The sequence below is a fragment of the Anoplolepis gracilipes genome, chromosome 4 (genome assembly GCF_047496725.1).
Source record: "Anoplolepis gracilipes chromosome 4, ASM4749672v1, whole genome shotgun sequence".
Lineage (NCBI taxonomy): Eukaryota > Metazoa > Arthropoda > Insecta > Hymenoptera > Formicidae > Anoplolepis > Anoplolepis gracilipes.
In genome coordinates this window covers 11758959-11778176 of record NC_132973.1, presented here as the reverse complement: position 1 = coordinate 11778176, position 19218 = coordinate 11758959, and the positions used below count along the sequence as shown (strand labels likewise).

General features: G+C 27.2%; 2 protein-coding genes across 13 annotated transcripts in view; one reads left to right on the top strand and one right to left on the bottom strand.

Annotated features, from left to right (window-relative positions):
* Positions 1–19218, bottom strand: part of LOC140664636 (uncharacterized) — a 106549-nt gene that overhangs the window by 46429 nt on the left and 40902 nt on the right. The gene's annotated exons all lie outside the window — the stretch shown is intronic.
* Positions 1–19218, top strand: part of LOC140664524 (uncharacterized) — a 94368-nt gene that overhangs the window by 57950 nt on the left and 17200 nt on the right. Inside the window, exon 3 of the mRNA XM_072889696.1 lies at positions 7748–7810. The gene's annotated coding sequence lies outside the window, so the exon portion shown is untranslated. The remainder of the gene's footprint in view (positions 1–7747; positions 7811–19218) is intronic.

Sequence of the window (19218 nt, the reverse complement as noted above, 5' to 3'; positions counted from 1 at the left end):
TTCATTACTCACATTACATACGAACCGAGACATGGTAAATCTTAATAAAATTTTGAATTTACTAACTTTCAGTTTACAAAATCAATATGTAATGGATTAAAAATTTGCGAGATATACATATATATGTATAGGACATTTAGTTTTTGTTTATAAAAAAATGATTAATATCATAAACTATTATTACTACAAGTTATGATTCTAAAATTCAATATAAATTTCATATGAAAAATACTTTCTGCATTCTACATTTATTTGTTATAATCATTATTAGTAGCTAAGTTTCTTGAATTAAATAAAATATTACGACATGGTTTTTAATTTATAAAGAATTAAAAATAAAAAGTAGATTAAGCTTGAGTGCAATTAAATTATAAAAAGTTTATTGTATTTGTATTTCATTTTAAATATATTTAAAAGCTATCTTTAAAAATTTATTAACTACATATTTATTGTAATTATTAAGATACTTAATGCGTTAATGAGTATAAAAATGCTGCGCAATATATTAATTGATATATAACAATTTATATAATTTTTTCTTAAAGAAATAATTCTCTTTTTAAACTGGTCAATCGAATACTATTGTTATAATCTAACAGATTTCACACACACACACACACACACACACACACACACAAAAAGAGGTATTCTGTATATATAATGATGAAAATAATATAGAGAGCAAATCATTACATCGCGAAAAGTACGTAGTTACAAAAACTAACTTTTCGCGCTTTGAAGAACTTTTCTCTCGTTCTCTGACAGCTCTTCAATGACCGACTTTCATCTTCTGTAGAGCAACCTAAGCGATGTGTAAATATGCCGTTGTTACACGACACTAGCATTGTATTTCTCTTCTATTGTATGTACATATATATATTTCTCGAGTACACTGATGAGTTGCTATTCTGTCGCCTAGGCGATGACACGTTCCGACTCTCGGGATACGGACAAATTCTGACCAGTACATCCCTTTGTCGTCTCGTGTTAACGCATGAATGCCCAGAGGCACTTTATACTTTCAAGGTACGAAGAGAAGTAGCGGTAGTTGCTACCTAGGTGTTGCAACATCCTGCGGTGATATCCATATAACACTCCTTGCAGAATCAAGAAGGAATGCTATATAAATTTGCACTTAAATTTGTGTTTTTCACAAAGAACATAAAAGAATATGGACTTACATTGCGGCACGTATATTTATGTAACATTTTACAAGAAAAGCTTTGCGCGTTTAAGGATTATCATATTTTAATCATGGCATTTTTTCTGCTACTCGATCAATTTTACATTTTTGCGGAAATTTCAAATATATCGGCAAAATAGTGAAATCTGCACAAAATCAGTCTTACTACTGAAACTCATTATATTAAATATGAAACTCATATTGAATATGTATGTACATATACTTAAATTTTAATTTCTTTTATTTTTATAAACTGCTGCGAGAGGTTTCACGAAGAGCTTGAAAATTTAAGATTCTTTTAAATGGTGACAAGGTACAATAAGGTTGCTGCTTGAATGCATAGCGTTGTTAATTAACCCCATATGATTGTTTTAATGATAATTACGTAACAATCAGTATGCGTACCAATGAAGCAGGCCTCTATAAGCGACAGGTCTCTATAAGCATTGATTGACTACTCGATTCTACAGTTTTCTATGTAGACATACTGGCGTGGAATTGATTCGTAGAATTGGACGTCATGAAAAAGATTATTGGATTTTCCGCGATGTGTGTGTGTGATGTGTGCGTGCGTGCGTGTGTGTGTGTGTGTGTGTGTGGAAGGTTCCAGAACGATTTTTTGCCAAATGTAATTATCGAAGGACGTGCAGGCATGGTCTACAAGGGTGTGTTATCTTCGGCTTTTAAACAAGGAAGAAAAGTTCGTTTAAAAAAAAGAATTGTTTTGTTAATTAAAATTTCATTTAAATAATGCTATAAAAATAATGTTTTTATGCATCGTAGTAACAATATAATCAAATTACTACAATATAGTAAATTGGAATATATTGACTTTTCTCTAGATGTGAGACTCGATATAATCATAAAAAAGAAGTGCGAATAAAAATATTTTCTGATATTTATATTAATCTTTGATTAACAGAATTTAAATGTAAAAAAATAACTTATAATCTATGATTTTGTGCAATTTTCCAATATCTAACGAATTCATCAAAATAAAAAAGACAGTAATAATTCTATTTTCTTTTCAGTACTAAATGAAAAAAATTGTTGAATATTCTGCGCGTAGAAAGATCCTGGTATTAATAGCAAGCTACTAAGCTATTAAGCGATAATGATTATCGGATTTTTCTGGTACATATAAGGGTGTCCTTCTCGATCTTACTATAAAGACGTCAGGTCTGTTAATGTTAATTAATATTTTTTTTTTTTGCGTGAGACTTTTTTATAAAATTTTTATAAAATTATCAAGGATTGTTTACAAGTAAACTTGTCATTGTTTATTTATAATAATTATTAGAAATTTAACATTGCGACGCATCGTTAAATTAAATATGACGAAAAAGTAAAATATTACGCACGATTTGTTCTCATATCATTAGTTGGTCTCATTAATTTAATTATAACTTCGGGCAAAGTTGCACGAGCGATAATGCTGTCATAATTTTTTATTAAAGTAGAGCCGGAATAGCCGGAAGGGATAATCCTTACTCCCTGCCTTAGGTGCGACTTATCAACAGAGTGAAATATATGTTGCTTGCGTCTTAGAGCATGAAAAACATTTTTTTTTTTACGAGAATAAGAGTAGTCTGTGTTTCGTTAAAATAAAAAGGGAATCTCGAGAAACAATTCGTATGGAATTATAAAAAGCTTGCGTAAGCTTGCGTCAACTTGCGTACTATGACGAATAAAGTTTCACGCAGCTTCACATTTTTAATTTAAAATTAAATTGCCGAAATTTTTAATGTTGTTGATTAAAAATAAGTAAACTATTTCTTTGTGAAAATATAATATTAAAATCTTATTCCAAACTTGTCAAATAACTTGACATTAAAATAAATATCGAAGGGGTCCGAGGACATTTCGTATATTGATGTATATTACCATTGTCATGAGATTGTGACATTATTCATTATCCATTATGTATGCGTTATTCACAATAGGATTATTAATTGTTGATTTGACAGGGGAAATGGAGTTCATTATTACATAATGTTTCTGAACTATGCCTATGTTAAGGCTATTTTCGTTACTGACATTTGCATGTATGTAACGATCGATTCACGACAGTTGGATGACTACGATATTAGATATCACTTCATGTTATGCCAAGACTTTGCTGAGATCGAATTAATCCACTCAAAAGGAGGCAACACAGACTATTTGTTCGTTAGACACGCAATCTATAATCTAGTGTTTTACAAAGATTGATGAATTTATAGCATTATTGAAAAAAATTGTGTAAGTATATTAATTTATAAAAAACTTCATATTCTATACTTTGTGAGATTGAAAAAAATTGAAAAAAATTTATGCAAATTTATATTAATTGTTTACATTCTTTTATTTGCAACTGAAAAATTATACGTGTCGATTTAATGGCGAATCTATGAATAAATAATTTATTGATAAGATTTTGGTTACTATATAAAACTTTAAATTATTGTGCAAATTTTTAATTGGTTTTTTAAGAGTTTATATATATGTAGTTATATTAGCAAAAGAGTAGAAAATGTATATTTCAATAATAAATAGTCAAAAATGTTTTCAGAATAGAGAAAAATCCTGTTATGCATCATGTAGCATTTTGTTACCGGAGAAAATTGCGGTAACAATGTCAATCAATAACGCATTGGTGCGTATGCATGTGACACGCGTTACTGCTTGTCAGCTTTACAGTCGACAGGGTACGCACCTTAAAATGCAGTTTATGTATTGTACAATGTAGAACAATTTCCAAGAGCATTTGACAATGGAACAAATTTTATATTAAGATGAATTAAGATGTTATATTAAAATGTTTTCACATTTTACTTAAAAATATTTAAATACATTATATTCTAAAAGTAATACGTTACATCTATCACAAGTTGCATGTAAAAAAGAAATTTGAATATTGTGTAAGCAACTGTAATTAATACGGATTTCTATATCATTTATATGTAATTGTCTTATAATTAGCGACGTTTTACATGATATAATAATCTCGATAGAACTGAAGTATCTGTGAAATGTATTTTTACGCATGAAGTGAGGAAAATAATCTAAAACGAGGTACTTCAATATCTCGGCGAAAGATCTCTAGAGGGGTATTAAGTGGGATGGCTTTAGAAAATTCCTTTTTAAAGAAAAATTGTGCGGGCGTTCGCATATCGTCGACTTCTCTTGTCGTACTTGACAAAGCTTATTTGGTTCGTAAAAAAACTAAAAGATACGGAAAAAATATAAAAATTGATAAAAAATATAAACGACATTTACTATACAGATAAGATCGCGCCTATCTATTATTACGAAATTTAAATTTCTAATGTAACAAATTAACAAAATTGATAAAATATATTTTCAGACTATCATTCAGAAAGATTTAATAAGAGTCGCAGCGTTATAATACAATCGATGCTACAACATGATCTCATGAGATTCTACTGTAAGGATAACTATCAATTGAAAAAGCATAGCATGGAAAAAGAGTGAAGAATGATATCGAATTGTCAAAGAAATGTCACCCATTCAGAATTTTACATAAAAGCGCTAAGAAGGAGTGACTTATTTTCTCAAAAATGATCAGCTCGACAATGTGAACTAAAGTAACAGCGAAAAAGGAGGGTATTATATTATTGATTATGTACTTTGAGATTTACTTCTTAAAAGATTTGATAACGCGATTTATTTATAAATTTTATCTCATTCTCTTTATGTTAATAATAACTTAATAGTGCTTAATCCAAGACTAATTACTAGCAATGAGTTTATATTTTTTTTACTCCAATACAATTAAAATCTTTTTTCTTATTAATTTCGATCAAGACAAACAGTCGCCAAAAGCTATTTTATAGCAATGATAAACAAAATATAAAGATTATTTGAGGAAAATAAATACTCTATATATTGTGTATACACACTCACATATACATACACCCATATATATATATATATATAATATACACACATACAATTTCTGTCTCTTTCTCTCTCTTTCTTTTTAAAGTTTTTCATTCTCAGTATTCAATATATTAATAATAAAATTTCAAATTAGAATCTCATAAAGTGATGATCTAAAATAAAATGAAACTTTATTATCTGCTTGATTGTCGGTCATGCGATCTGTCAGATTTTATAAAATTTAACCTTTTATTTTTAATATATATAAATATATTAAATTTTATAAAATTTGACAGATTGCATGACCAACAATCAAGCAGATAATAAAGCATTTTATTTTCTTATTAATCTTTTAATATCATAACTTTATGAGATTCTAATTTGAGATTTTATGAATATTAATATATTGAATATTGAGAATGAAAAACTTTAGAGAGAGGGAGAGAGAGATAAATTTAGTTAAGGTAAAATCTGATTGAAAAATGTATCAAAGATTCTTTTAGTGTTATTTGAAAATCACTATATAAAAAACACTATATACCTTCATACATTAAGCCTCTTGTCGATTCTGTACTAAGAAAATATCTGTTTCCGTATTCAATAGAGAAACTATTATTAATAATTGGCGTGATACACGACACTTCTATTCTACGTGTTTAATAGGCGCAGGTTTCCCGAGTTTGTTAATATGCCACATGCTGTGCGGGTTTCCAATTTGAACGCAATTTACAATCACTCGATCCTCTAAAGATCGCATATTATTAAAAGCGACCACTGCCACGTGGGATAATAGAGAAATTGTCCGTTAAATATGGACGAGGGAAACGATGTTCCGGTCAAAACGCGGAAGAAGCCGCGTTTAATTAAACGGAATAAAGAAGATATATATATCGTTCTTATCCTTCGTCTCAAAGTTCGTTTCTTCATCCTTTGTGAAAAGATATATAGTAAACTTTGTACCTCAACACTTCCTGAAGCGTTTCCGACGACAAGAAAAATGCCGAAGATGGAAAAGGAAGATGAAGGAGAACACAGGAGGAGAACAAAGCAGAACACTTTATTACGTTCTCAAAGTAAAGTTCCTCTTTTATATAGCAATATTTCCTAAATCCAATTTTTGAGAATTGTATTTACAGCTTGTTTTACTTGCGCTGTAAAGCTGTGTTCAAAGAATCTTCGATATAAGAATAGATTTTTGTTTATCGACACATTAAGGTTGGATTGAAAAATCCTCTATTCATAAAATATCGTAAAAAATTTAATTAATTTATAATAAATTTTATTTTCTTCAAAATATATATGATATATATGCAATGTTATCTCAAACTGTCCACTGGATAGGAATTATTGATTCCAGATATGATTAACTTATTCGCTAGCGATTATATGTAAGTACAACGAAAGAGAACCACTACTGTTTTTTTTAGACATAAGTACGGTATACAAGGGCAAGAGATATGACAGCGATAATATCGCAAAGTCCTCTGGAGAATCACGAGCGCACGCGTTGCTCGAGCCACGCCTAAATTTAACAATGTGACTTCATTAATGCATAATGAGCAAGGAAACTATAAAATGATGTGACCTTATCTTTCTAAACAATTGCAATCTGCGAAATGTTAAATAGAAAACAGCAAATTGATAAATTACAAATAACTAATAAACATACATAACTATACAAAAGTATATCGAATAGATAAAAAATTAAATAATTAAAATTAAACTAATAAACATACATAACTATACAAAAATATCGAATAGATAAAAATTATATTACTATTATTAAAAGTTTATGTGATTTATTATATTAGTGTTTAGATTATAAGTAAATCATAAATCTTATAAAGTTGCAAAAAAAACTAAATTTTTTTTAAAATTATTAACTTAATTTGATTATAATTAAAATATCTAAATTAATGCGCAAAGATAATATAATTAGTGTAAAATAATTATATATATCGTATTAAATTAAATACTTTTTTGTGATTAACTATATTAATAAATGTATGATTTAAAGTAATTATATTTTAATTATATATTTGAATCATTTTTTAGTTAAAATTCAGAAATAAATCATTTTATAGAAATGTTTTTTGTAAAAAGAAAACAATATTATTATTACACATCATTACACGCAATGATAAATATGGTTTCCATGTACATAGCATATATCCATGTACATATACACATGCATAGGATGAAATCGAATATTCCATCCTTATTATCCACATAAATGCAGTCTTTATTGTATTATGATATCGATATTTTGCATTTCGAGATTATGTGAAATATATGTGTTGCAAAGAGATTTTTTAAATAGAACATAAAACAATTACATAAAATATAATGAAAATATAATTAATACATAATAATTTATGGTTCTAAGTAAACCAGAAACAAACAAAGCATCATTAGATCATAATAGAATGGCAGATTACTTTTATATAATGTTTTCATATTTTAGAATGATATACATAATATATTTACGTTTATATATAGACATTTCTAACTTATAGTTTCCTTTAAAAAATACATATAAAAATTATAGTTTTTTAGAAATTAGTTAAATCTAATGTGTAATTTCTAAGCAATAATATATTGAAAAATAAGTTTAAAAATAGAGTCAAATAATATATAGCAAATATTAAATTATATATAATAAATATAACAATTTTGTTACAGGTTGCTTTGTATATGGCTCATTATTCATTCAAGTTGTAAGCTGTTTTGGTACAGATGAGTTCGGTAAGTTTCTTATTCAATTTCTTTCTATAAAATTAATAAAGTAGACAGCTGATATTATTTATTGTCATCTTTAGCCAAAGTGTAAAAATATATCAAATTATGTATTATCATATCGAAAAATACGGTCTACTAAGTTCAAAAATTTCCATTCTTTTTATGAAGATGTGAGGATAAAAAGCTTAAAGTTGTAACAAAATCATTTTATGCAAAGTTAATCGCGCAGGACAAAAGAATTTCCTGCGGGCGAGTTTGTCTTAATCTAACACTCCCTAAAATCCCTTTTATAGACACCATCGTATAATAGAGTGGTGTCACCTTTTTTTCCTCGACCAATGGCAATCGACAGTAAAGTCGAGAGAAGTGGGTCGATGCGTGCCATGAATAAAGAGTCTGCCCTTAATCTTCGCTCTCAGATTTTTTCAAATTCGTAAAATTCTGCATATTATATATGAAAAATTAAAATTATATAAAATGCAAAACGTATTCTTAAATAATCTACAGTTTCATCCCAATAATTTTATAACTATTAACAATAAATGAAAAAAGTGGTAAATAAGAGCTGAGATGCGGTATATTTTATGTTTATATTATCTTAACTATTGTAACTTCCAACAGTTTTTTGACTTCGATTTGTTTTAATATGTTAAAGATAGATAAAAAATAGTCTAAAATGTCCTAACTTAACGTATAATTTTGAATAAAATTCAATATTTTGTAATATTAAAAAAAGTGTGCTCTAATTACTATACCTTAGCTTTTATTTACCATCTTTCTTATTTAGAAATCATTATTACTTGAGTCTATTGTTTTATTATTGATTTTATATTTTATATTAACTTACATTCAAAAATTTCTGGAAATGATTTTTTTTGTTTTTTGAAATGCAAAATTAAAATCATAAAATATTATCAATGGATTGAGATTCGTATACATAGTGCTAATGTATAGCATAAAATAAAGATGTCATCATACTAATAGTAATTTTTTACATATTTTACGTTTTATATATACATATACATATATATCTTTTTACACGTAAAAATATCTTTTATCTTTATTATATTTTTAATCTCTGAGTTGTTCAATTTTTGACCAGGGCAAATTTTCTGTGGAAAACTGTATAAATCATTCGAAGAATAAATACACACAAAATATATATTCATGCGTTCATATATCATGCATATTTTTCTTTAATTTTTTTTTAAAATCCGCAATAGATCAACTTATTGGAGTCATGATACGCGATATTTTCCATCTTTTAAAATGACATATTTTGTAGAATGATGATATTCTGTGCATTCACACATTTGCAATACTCGTGCAATAGTAGGCATTATTACATGAATTATAGATAAACACCCTTTTTATACGCGACATGCAGGATGAATCGATAAAAAGAAAAATCTATGAGAAAAAGTTCTCTATTCATATCTCTTTTATTCGTGAAAATGATCGTGATTATACCTTTTTTGCATACAACACGTACACACATACAAAACTCTCATTAGCAATGACGAATGACATAAAAGGTCTTTTGTAAAAACAAAATGTTGAACAAATGACGTCAAATGTAATTAGGCAACTAATAAAGCGGCTCAAATTACTAGGGGTGCTTATATACGATACGGTTTATGAAATATGTGTTAACGAGAGACTAATTCCCTTGCTATTCGATACACGAAGCATGTTTCGATAGATAAAATGTTATAATATGCAATAAATACGCACATATCTTTTTTAATATATAAATACGGATTTTAGCTGGATATAAAAAAATAAATATTTGTTAATAAATATTTTACTATCCGAATATTGGAATCTTTTACTGTTTTATAAAAATAATATCAGCGATTTTAGTTTCTATTGAATATCTATATTCTTTATATCTTTTCCATCAAAAATATCACAACAATCTGTAAAAAATATTTCTGTATGATTTTAGTAGATATCAATCGCAAAGACAATTTATTCCCCGAATGGGACCGTCAATATGTCAGAATGATTGAAATCAGATGTTGTAGGACGAGGTCGTCCAATATACTGGTCTTTTTAAAGATGTTTATTACATTATTGAAACAATCTGCTATTGGAAATATTCATCCGAGTGATAAATCTATGTCAAATGTAATATCAAGTCTAATCAATTTTTACTTAAACAATATAATTTATGTGTACAAATTTCTAATATAATTTAATATAAATAGCGAAAACATAATATTAAATGCGATAAAAGAATAGATTTACAAAAGATAAAAAATCTTTAAGTCATTCATTAGTTTCTAAATTTTTTATATAGTAATAACATATAATATTATTAAAAATTATAAATCAGATATATCGTTACATTACGGATAAGTAAATTCCTTTAAATTATATTATTGTCAATGAATTTATCTATTATTACCTTAACAAATATGAATTATTAAATAGAAAAGAAAAATTATACCCGTTAATAAGTAATTGGTTATAAGAAACGCACACGTAACGTCATATAAAAGGTCATAGGCAAATTGAATCGAGTTGTGCAGCCAGCAGCTCGCACGCCAGCTTTGTTTTTAAAACTGATTCATTTAAATATTTCAAATGATTATTTCTGCTCATGTAAAAATAATTCATAAACATTCGGATCTTTGTTGAATAAATAAATCTCAAAGAATGAAAAGAAATATCAATTTTAGAGAAGTTTAAGATTAACTGAATAAAATTAACAAAATAGAGATAAATGGTTAAACAAAAATGCCATGCATTGTGCATCGTATTATGTTTTAATAGAAACTGATAATAAACAAGCTTTATTTTGGCGAATTTTTGATAAATAAATAAATAATCAACCTAAATTAATGTTAAATAATGGCTGCCGCACTTGTAGGTAACTCTAAACCCGCCAGATCTAAATCAAACACGGCGGAGTCGCTGTTACTTAGTTTCAACCGAGTTCTGCTACAAAGTTGTTACGCCACTAACACACTGTGACCAATACGAGACATTAGTTATAGGTTATTAACAACGATAAAGCAAGCAGCAAATCTGAATTTATTGCACATTCGTAAAGGAAAAGAAAGAGAAGAGAGATGAATAAGGTTACCTTCCTAAAGACTTCACAAGACATCGATCAAGGATCGATCCTTACTAATAATGAAAGACAATGAAAGACTGATACTATGGTCTATCTTATGTAGACACACATGAATCGTTATTTCCCCACCGGTATGCAAACCGATTTAATATAAGTCAAGGCTGCTCTTTGTTTTTTCCTATCACTCATCTTATAAAATCTTTCCTGTCGCTTCTTTGAAAAATAATAAGAGTATCTGTTTTCCTCTTTCAACCACTCATTAATACGAAAACAATAGTTACATATATAAACAAAATCATACACTCTATTATGTTGATTTTATTATTAAGATTAAACATTTAAGCGCTTATATTTTATTCATGATAAATCAATAGCAGATTTTAGCAAAGCGTTTGCTATTTTTGAACGAAGAATTTTTTACAGAAGTGCTTAAGACATAAAATTATAAACACTAAATTTTATGTGAAATTATTTTTCGCACAATGTTAATCTAGTAGCATATAAAAATATATTTAACTACATGATACGATCTATACTATATAAGTATTTGTGACATTTTATCAGTATTTGATATCAGTTCTGTTTCATCAACACAAAATTTGTTTCAATAAAAAATAAGAGTACTATGAAAAAATCGAAAATCGTGTATATATTAGTAACTGTATATTAATGTAGTATATATTAATAGCTATAAAATAGTAATGTACATATATTTGCTATTTACATAATTATTTATGTAATACATAATTATTCATTAGTAACTATGTATTGATAAATATTCATATGAATCTTGCAAAAGATAGAACTTTAAAACATAAAGATTTAAATTTTTTTAATTGAATAAAATTTTATATTATATTATATAATTTTGTCAAAAAGTGTTCATTTTTTTGTTTAATAACGAATATTTACCACAATTTTATTCACAAAGTTTAGCTCGATATCTTCCTATCCAATTTAATTAATTAAGTTTACTGAATATTGCAAGAATGAAAAAAAAATATTTCAATTGTAAATTAAATTCAAAACAAGGGGAGAAAGCTTTCTTCAAGATTAGAGGCGACTAGAATGATACTATTGAATTAACTGTAACAAAAGCTCATTGATGGGTAAAGTAAATTACGGTTTAGTGAAAAAAAAAGTTTTAATTAAAGTTATTATTTCTTCTATAGTTAATACAAATCAAAAAATTAATAGAGTTTCCTATTCTTTTAAAAATTAATACTTTTCAATACATATGCAACTGTAAAAAATTTTAAATTTTAATATTATCGTGATTATATTTTTAATAAATTATTATACTTTTTGTAATCGAAACGACACACAATTAATATTAATGAATGATTATACTAAAGCTTCAAATGTATTGTAATTAGAAAATAAATCAAATCAAACTTACAATCTGAAAATTAGAGACTTAGAATTATAAACATAAAAATAATTATTATATTATATTATAATTATTATATTTCTTGGCGTATAACCGACAAAATTATTAAAATAAGCTAATGTGAAATTAATCAGCGCTTATCAGTATAAAAAATTTGATTTATTTTTTAGTCTAATATTTATTTGATTCCAATATTGATATTATATCTAAAGTATATCTACATATTTAATTTTTCCTGAATATTGTAAAAATATTATATTTTAATTCGGAATTTGATTAGTCTATCGTTCATTTTTATTTTATCTTTTCTTTGCATTGGATGTCCAAATTGAATTCAGCAATTGATTTTAGCGTTTTCGACGAAATTCCAGGAACGGTATGTTAATAAACGGTATGCACATCGAAACGAATCATCGGCTTTACCGTTGACGTCAAAACTGTCTAGAGCCGTCGGCAAACAAGAATTTAAGTTCTGCGCGTTTCGAGAAATAATTACAGTCTCTGACGAAATGATGCACGGCTTAAATCGGCATGCTCCCGTTGCCGGATCGCTGGGGAGACATTTTAATGCCAATCTGACGTAGCATCGCCCTAGTTGTGTCGCATGCCGCACCGTAGATATACCACATCGCGATACACGAGGTCATATTCACTCGCGGTACATAAGTACGCGATGCGCAAAGCATCGTCGTTACACCGATATACATATAATCCGACCCTTTTCCGGTAGTGAATCGATACTATCGATCGCCCGAAATGTCGTGGAAATGCGTCGCACGGATTAATCTCGGATGAATAACATCCAGAGGGATGAACCCCAAGTGCCAAATAAATTACTTTAGATGAATTTTTTGCGCGACATTAAAGCGGCAGCGTCAAGATTCTGCGACGTACAACGTCCTATTTTATCTTCTTTAATAGTGTAATTATGTTTAATGGTGTATTTAACATCTTTTTCAAATAATCTCATGTCCGTATGATTGGGATTAGACACCTCGTGTTATCCAAGCTGTATTATTAATGCTCTAATTACCCTCTAATTTAAAGATGAATAATTTTTCTTGAAAAATATATGGGCTTGGCCAAAGTTCTATTTCAATCTAATAATCTTTTCAGTTTGTAAACTATGACATATAATATATATAAAGCTATACTTATATTATTTTGCTATATATATAATTTTTAAATATAATTAATAAAATAAGAATTGATATCCATTAAAGAAATAAAAAAGTGTTTGCATTCGAATTATTCGATTTTAACATATTTTAATTGTTTATTTGCGTTGGATGGAGTATGCAATGGAAAAAAAAAAATGTTCGTCTATATTAATCTCATGTAATGCATGATCGTTTTTATGATACACATGTATGTATTATTTTTTTATTATACTAGTAAAAGTTGCGCAGAGCTTAACTTTTCAGATTACTACATCGTAATCTCGTTTGTCTCGATCTCATCTATGTATGAAAAGTTTACATTGACTTGTCTGTCTTGAAAATACATAAACAAATTTCCTCATCGCGCTTTTTCGTTAGAAGGCAACTGATATAGCTGATATATCATGGTTTAACTGCCAATTTATCCGTTAAGAAAAAGCTTGTCGTCGCGTAAATTTAAATTATAATGTAATACATACTGGCACAGAAATAACGAAAAAAAAACAAATTTAATAGGCGACTTAAGATGCTGACAAAATGCGAAGAAAAACATTTGAACATTATAAAGTTTCATGAATGTCCTCGACATATAATATGCCTTTTTATAAAAAGATAAATTTTTTTAATGCGAGATATCAGATTTTCGCACATAAAAATATCTAAAAATATTTTCTTGCGATTACATAAAATTGTCATAACATAAAAATATTAGAAACTATTTAAATACACTTGCTATATTTATTTTTTAAAGATGTAATCTCTGAATTAATTTGATAAGCAATTTTCTTAAACAATACGGTTAAATGTCGTGATCAATTATGCTAATATTATTGCTTATTTATACACATATTCGTTACTTAGCTCTAATGAATCTTAGAGAATGCTAATTTAGTTGAATGCAATCGGTAAGTAAACAACGCATAATTATGCAAATACTCCAGTGAGAAGGAAAACACGTACGTGACACCATTTCCTGTGCACAAATACGATTATACTTCATTCTTTAGATTTTACATGTCGTTGTGTGTGTAAAAGCCATTTCCGAGAACTCCTATTAAAAGAATTGGAGCAGTTATTCTCACGGGATAAATAATTTGCATCTATTATTTTTTTCCTATTTTATGCTATACTGGGATAAAATTATTCGTTACATTGAACATGAAAATAATTAAAAATAAAAAATGACGTACACGTACATCTGTGATATATGAAAAATTTAATTATAACATTGCTGTGTACTTAATGCAATTCTCTATTCTTTTTATTTTTTTTTCTTCCTCTCATTCTCTCTCTCTTTCATCCACCCTCTCATTCACTCTTTTTCTCTCTTTTTCTCTTTTGTGGAACAGTTGATTATTATATGGAGAAAACGTTACATCATAAATTGTAAATCAAAACAAAAGATTCTATTACTATTTAAATCAAAATAGACAATAAATGATAGTCTCATATATCCTACTCTTATGATCAAGTATCACATTGGACAAGTTGACAGGAAATTAACAGTAATTTTATTTCTATACTTTAACGAATCGCAACCCTTTTCGAAGTCATATCACCGATATTTGTTTTAGCTGTGATTTATTGTATGCGTAGTTTGCAAATATTCTTTATAAGAAAGTTCCACACACATATAAAGAATCAATTTAGAAATATAACCTATATAATTATACTAAATTAAACATAAAAATTTATTTAAAAAATTTATTTAGTGGAATTCGTGAAATCACCTAGAAACAAGTAACATTGTTACTGTTTATTAAAGTATTTTTCTGTGATAACTATACATGTATCAATTGTATGATTCCTATCATCTTGAAATTATTGCTCCCAACATTATTTTGTCGTTTTATTTCGAGACAATTTTCTCAAATTTTGAAAAAATATTTTAATAATCTATCAAATATATGATCAAACATATGCACAATATTGATAGTAACATGTCTAATGATATGAAGAAAATAAAAATTCATTAAATTCAATAATGAATAATTCTTCCCGATTTATCAATTGATTAAATATCAATTACAATAGCAACACAATCATGAATAGCGAAGGACCAACAAGCACATATGTATCATACGCTCATTTGTTTTATTCTAAAATCATTTTATCGCTTTTATCGCGAATAAAGTAACTTAGCTTTTCTTTGATATAGTACACTTCAAAGCTGATATAAAACACTATGAAATATGATAAAGTAGCAATCGAATATATAGAGAATCGGAAAGTTCCATTGACGATACATTTTAAGATTGCGGGTCAAAGAGCAAATATTAAAAGCGAGCTTTGAAACTTTCATATTTGACAACTTAAAGGATGTATTATATTTATATATATGGATTATATATATGAATACCGTTCAAGAAGTTTTCTATTTTTGACGCTTAGTTAAAATTTAAAATTTCAATGTCCGAATATTTATACTCTCTGTTGAGATTAGATATCACCTGTAAAAAGGAGCACGTACTTTAATCCATCTAAACTATATTTTTGCAACGCCGAGAAAATCATATCTTAATCGTCATATTTTAATCACGTCTCTCATCACTCAAAGATTGCTTTTATTATGTGACAGTAAACAGAAAGCTGACAACGCCTATTTCTCTTATTACAAGAATGGATTCAGATGATTTTAACCAGATTACTACATACAACTTTCACGTGAAAACTTAATTCTCTTCCTCTTGTTACGTCGTAAAACCGAGGATAGCAAGAAACATACATCGTTTAAGATATTCCGTTCTTACAAAATAGGTCAAAGTCTTTGCACGGCTTCGATACAATACAGGCGTATCTAAAGAAGAAATCGGCAAAGTGAAGTTGGTGCAAACCTTGAATTGCATTGCTTGGAAATGTCATCGCTCAGAGATATTATTTTTTCAAAATAATATAATTCGAAAAATCATATTTTCGAAATTAATAAAAAATTTCCAATCTCTAAAACACATTATTTTCATTATTTCTCAATCTCAAATTTTTGTATATTCTTTTGAATATTTATTCCATAATAAAGAGATATTATTCAGGAATTTATGTATTTGTCAGGAATTTACATATTACTACATATGTATTTCGACGAAATAATATTTCTGTATTATGATATTTCGGGCGAAAATCAATATATGATGATGTCGTTCCGTATTTTTGGAATTTTGAATTTTTAAATATTTATAATATATTCTAAAAACGCTTTCCCAAGTTGAATATTTATTGAATAATATAGTAAAGAAGTTTTACATTTTGAAGCACGTTTTTACGTCATTTGTATTTTAAAATTAGTATTTGATTTTATATATAGATTTATATTGTGTTGCAATACGTATGTATTAGTTTGTAACATATGCACATTGAACTCAATCTTATGTTGCCTAATTTTTCGTTTTCAATTCATGATGCATACTGCAAGTTTTAAAATGTTATGTTGAATAAAGCTATGCCAGTTCAATTCATGTCTATTAAAAGTTAAAACTTATTTTGTTCGAACATCTCAAATTAATGAACTGTATTAAAGCGATAATAGTGCTGGGAAGGAAGCATGTTGAAAATGCGTAAACACAATGGTACACGTGTTGCGCACACAGATTTAGAAGCATCAGTATGGATAAAAATGATCAAATTGCAATGCGTGGGTGACTTTGCTGTGAAATTGATTACATCTCCAATCTCATAAGAGATGAATATTGCATTACATACAGATGGGTATCTAAAGTTGTTTTAAAATTTGGTAATATACAAACGATAGGAAATTCTATTAGATTTTTAAATAATATAATATAAAAAAATAAAAAATTAAATTTCAGAAAGCTTTCACTTGTGTGTGTATAAAATTAAATTTTTTTTAAACTGCTTAATTAAGAATTTCTACAATTATTTTAATTGATTTAAAATTTAATTTTATTTATGTTTTTTTTTGTTTTGTTTATTTGAACTTACTTGTCCTGAGTTTTTGAGATAATTTTAGAATACTATTATTTACTAATGCTATTAGAGAGACTACTATTATTTAATTAATGCTATTTATAATTATGATGTGTTACTGCGATATCGATTTAATTATAGAAATATACTATAATATTTTAGATATTTAGACGAATATTTATCCCGATTTTATATTATCTCTCTCTCTCTCTCTCTCTCTCTCTCTCTCTCTCTCTCTCTCTCTCTCTTTGTCTCTTTCTTTTAGTAATCGTTCGAGATAATCCTATTAATTTCAGCTTGGTATTAGAGGAGCACAGTAAAGTGCATTACCGTACAATGAAACCACCGCGAAACGCTTAATCTAATTTATCTTGTAAAGTTAAGTTGTAATTTTGTTGTATTGGTATGTCCTTTTATAATAATTTATACTTTATAACTTTTTTCTCGTAAAGATTAGTTCTAACATTATTAAATTAATTATAAGAATTATTTAAAACACGTGATTATATCGCGTACAAAACATGCATTTATTAATAATATCATTATCAGATGATACTAACAGATGTTAGTTAACATTTATCTATTCTTCAATAAGGTAGAGTAAATCAAGTATTAATATGTGTATTATTGATGTTGACATTTTAATTACATCAGTTTTAATTTTTATTGACATTTGAAAAACTCTAATTTAATCACATTTCTAATATTTTTATTAAAATATTAGAATGTATTTAATTTTATAATTTTGCGATATATATATAGAAAATTATTTATTATTCATATTTTCTAAATATTATTAAAAATTTTTACTATAGAAATGACTATGAAAGATTGTAATAATATTCATTTTTCATCATTTCAGTATATTCACATCAGTATATCGATTTATATTTTCCAAAAATTATAGATATATTCGACAATAATTAATTTTTTTCGTTCGAAGTTAATTAAGTTTTTAAATGCTTGGAACGAAATGATCCGCAAATATTCAACACAGGAATATGATTTGCGTTACCCGGAGGCAATTTCGCAGAAACGTACTTAAATAAATGACAGTTCATCTATTGGATGTTGGTCTTATAAATAGTACAAGCTGCTATCTCTCCGTGAGAGATGCAGGTAGTGAGTACGGATATAAATTGACACGTAATAAATCAGAAATGCCAACTCGTGCCGGGTATGCATTTGCGCTCGAGGTGCGCTTTCAATTAGACTATCGATAAAATCGCGCAACCTGTTATAGCAGCAAACGTGATAAAGAAAAATATTTAGTAACACGAGAAATATAAGCGTAAATAGATTAACATTCGCCGGGGAAACATGATGCGTTAACGCAGAACGCTCTTCCGGTAATTACGGAATTATACTAGGACATGTATTTATTAAGTACAACATGTAATTTGCATTTTACGTATACAAAATTTAAATGTCGACGAGTTAATTAAATTCTTAAGCGATATGTCCGCAGGCTCTCAAAAAACTTCATATCTTTTCAACAAAATAAATATACTTTATAATTAGAAAGAACCGTGTCTGATTCAATAATCTTGGAGCAAATATCATGCGTTCTTTCAATGGGAAAAGAGATTAAAATAAAATAGATGTGATAATACAAAACAATAATAATCAGAATATTGAAGTATTGAATCCAAAATATATTTTTTCAAGTATAATTCTTCCTAAATTTTATATTAAATTTAGTCTTAATTAAATTTTAATTAAAATTTAATATAATTAAATATAATTAAAATTAAATTTGATCTTATAAATAAAATCAATGATATGAAATTTGCATTGAAAAGGGAGACATTTATACAAAGGATGTACAGTTAAAAAACACTTGTAATAAATCAAGATTCGC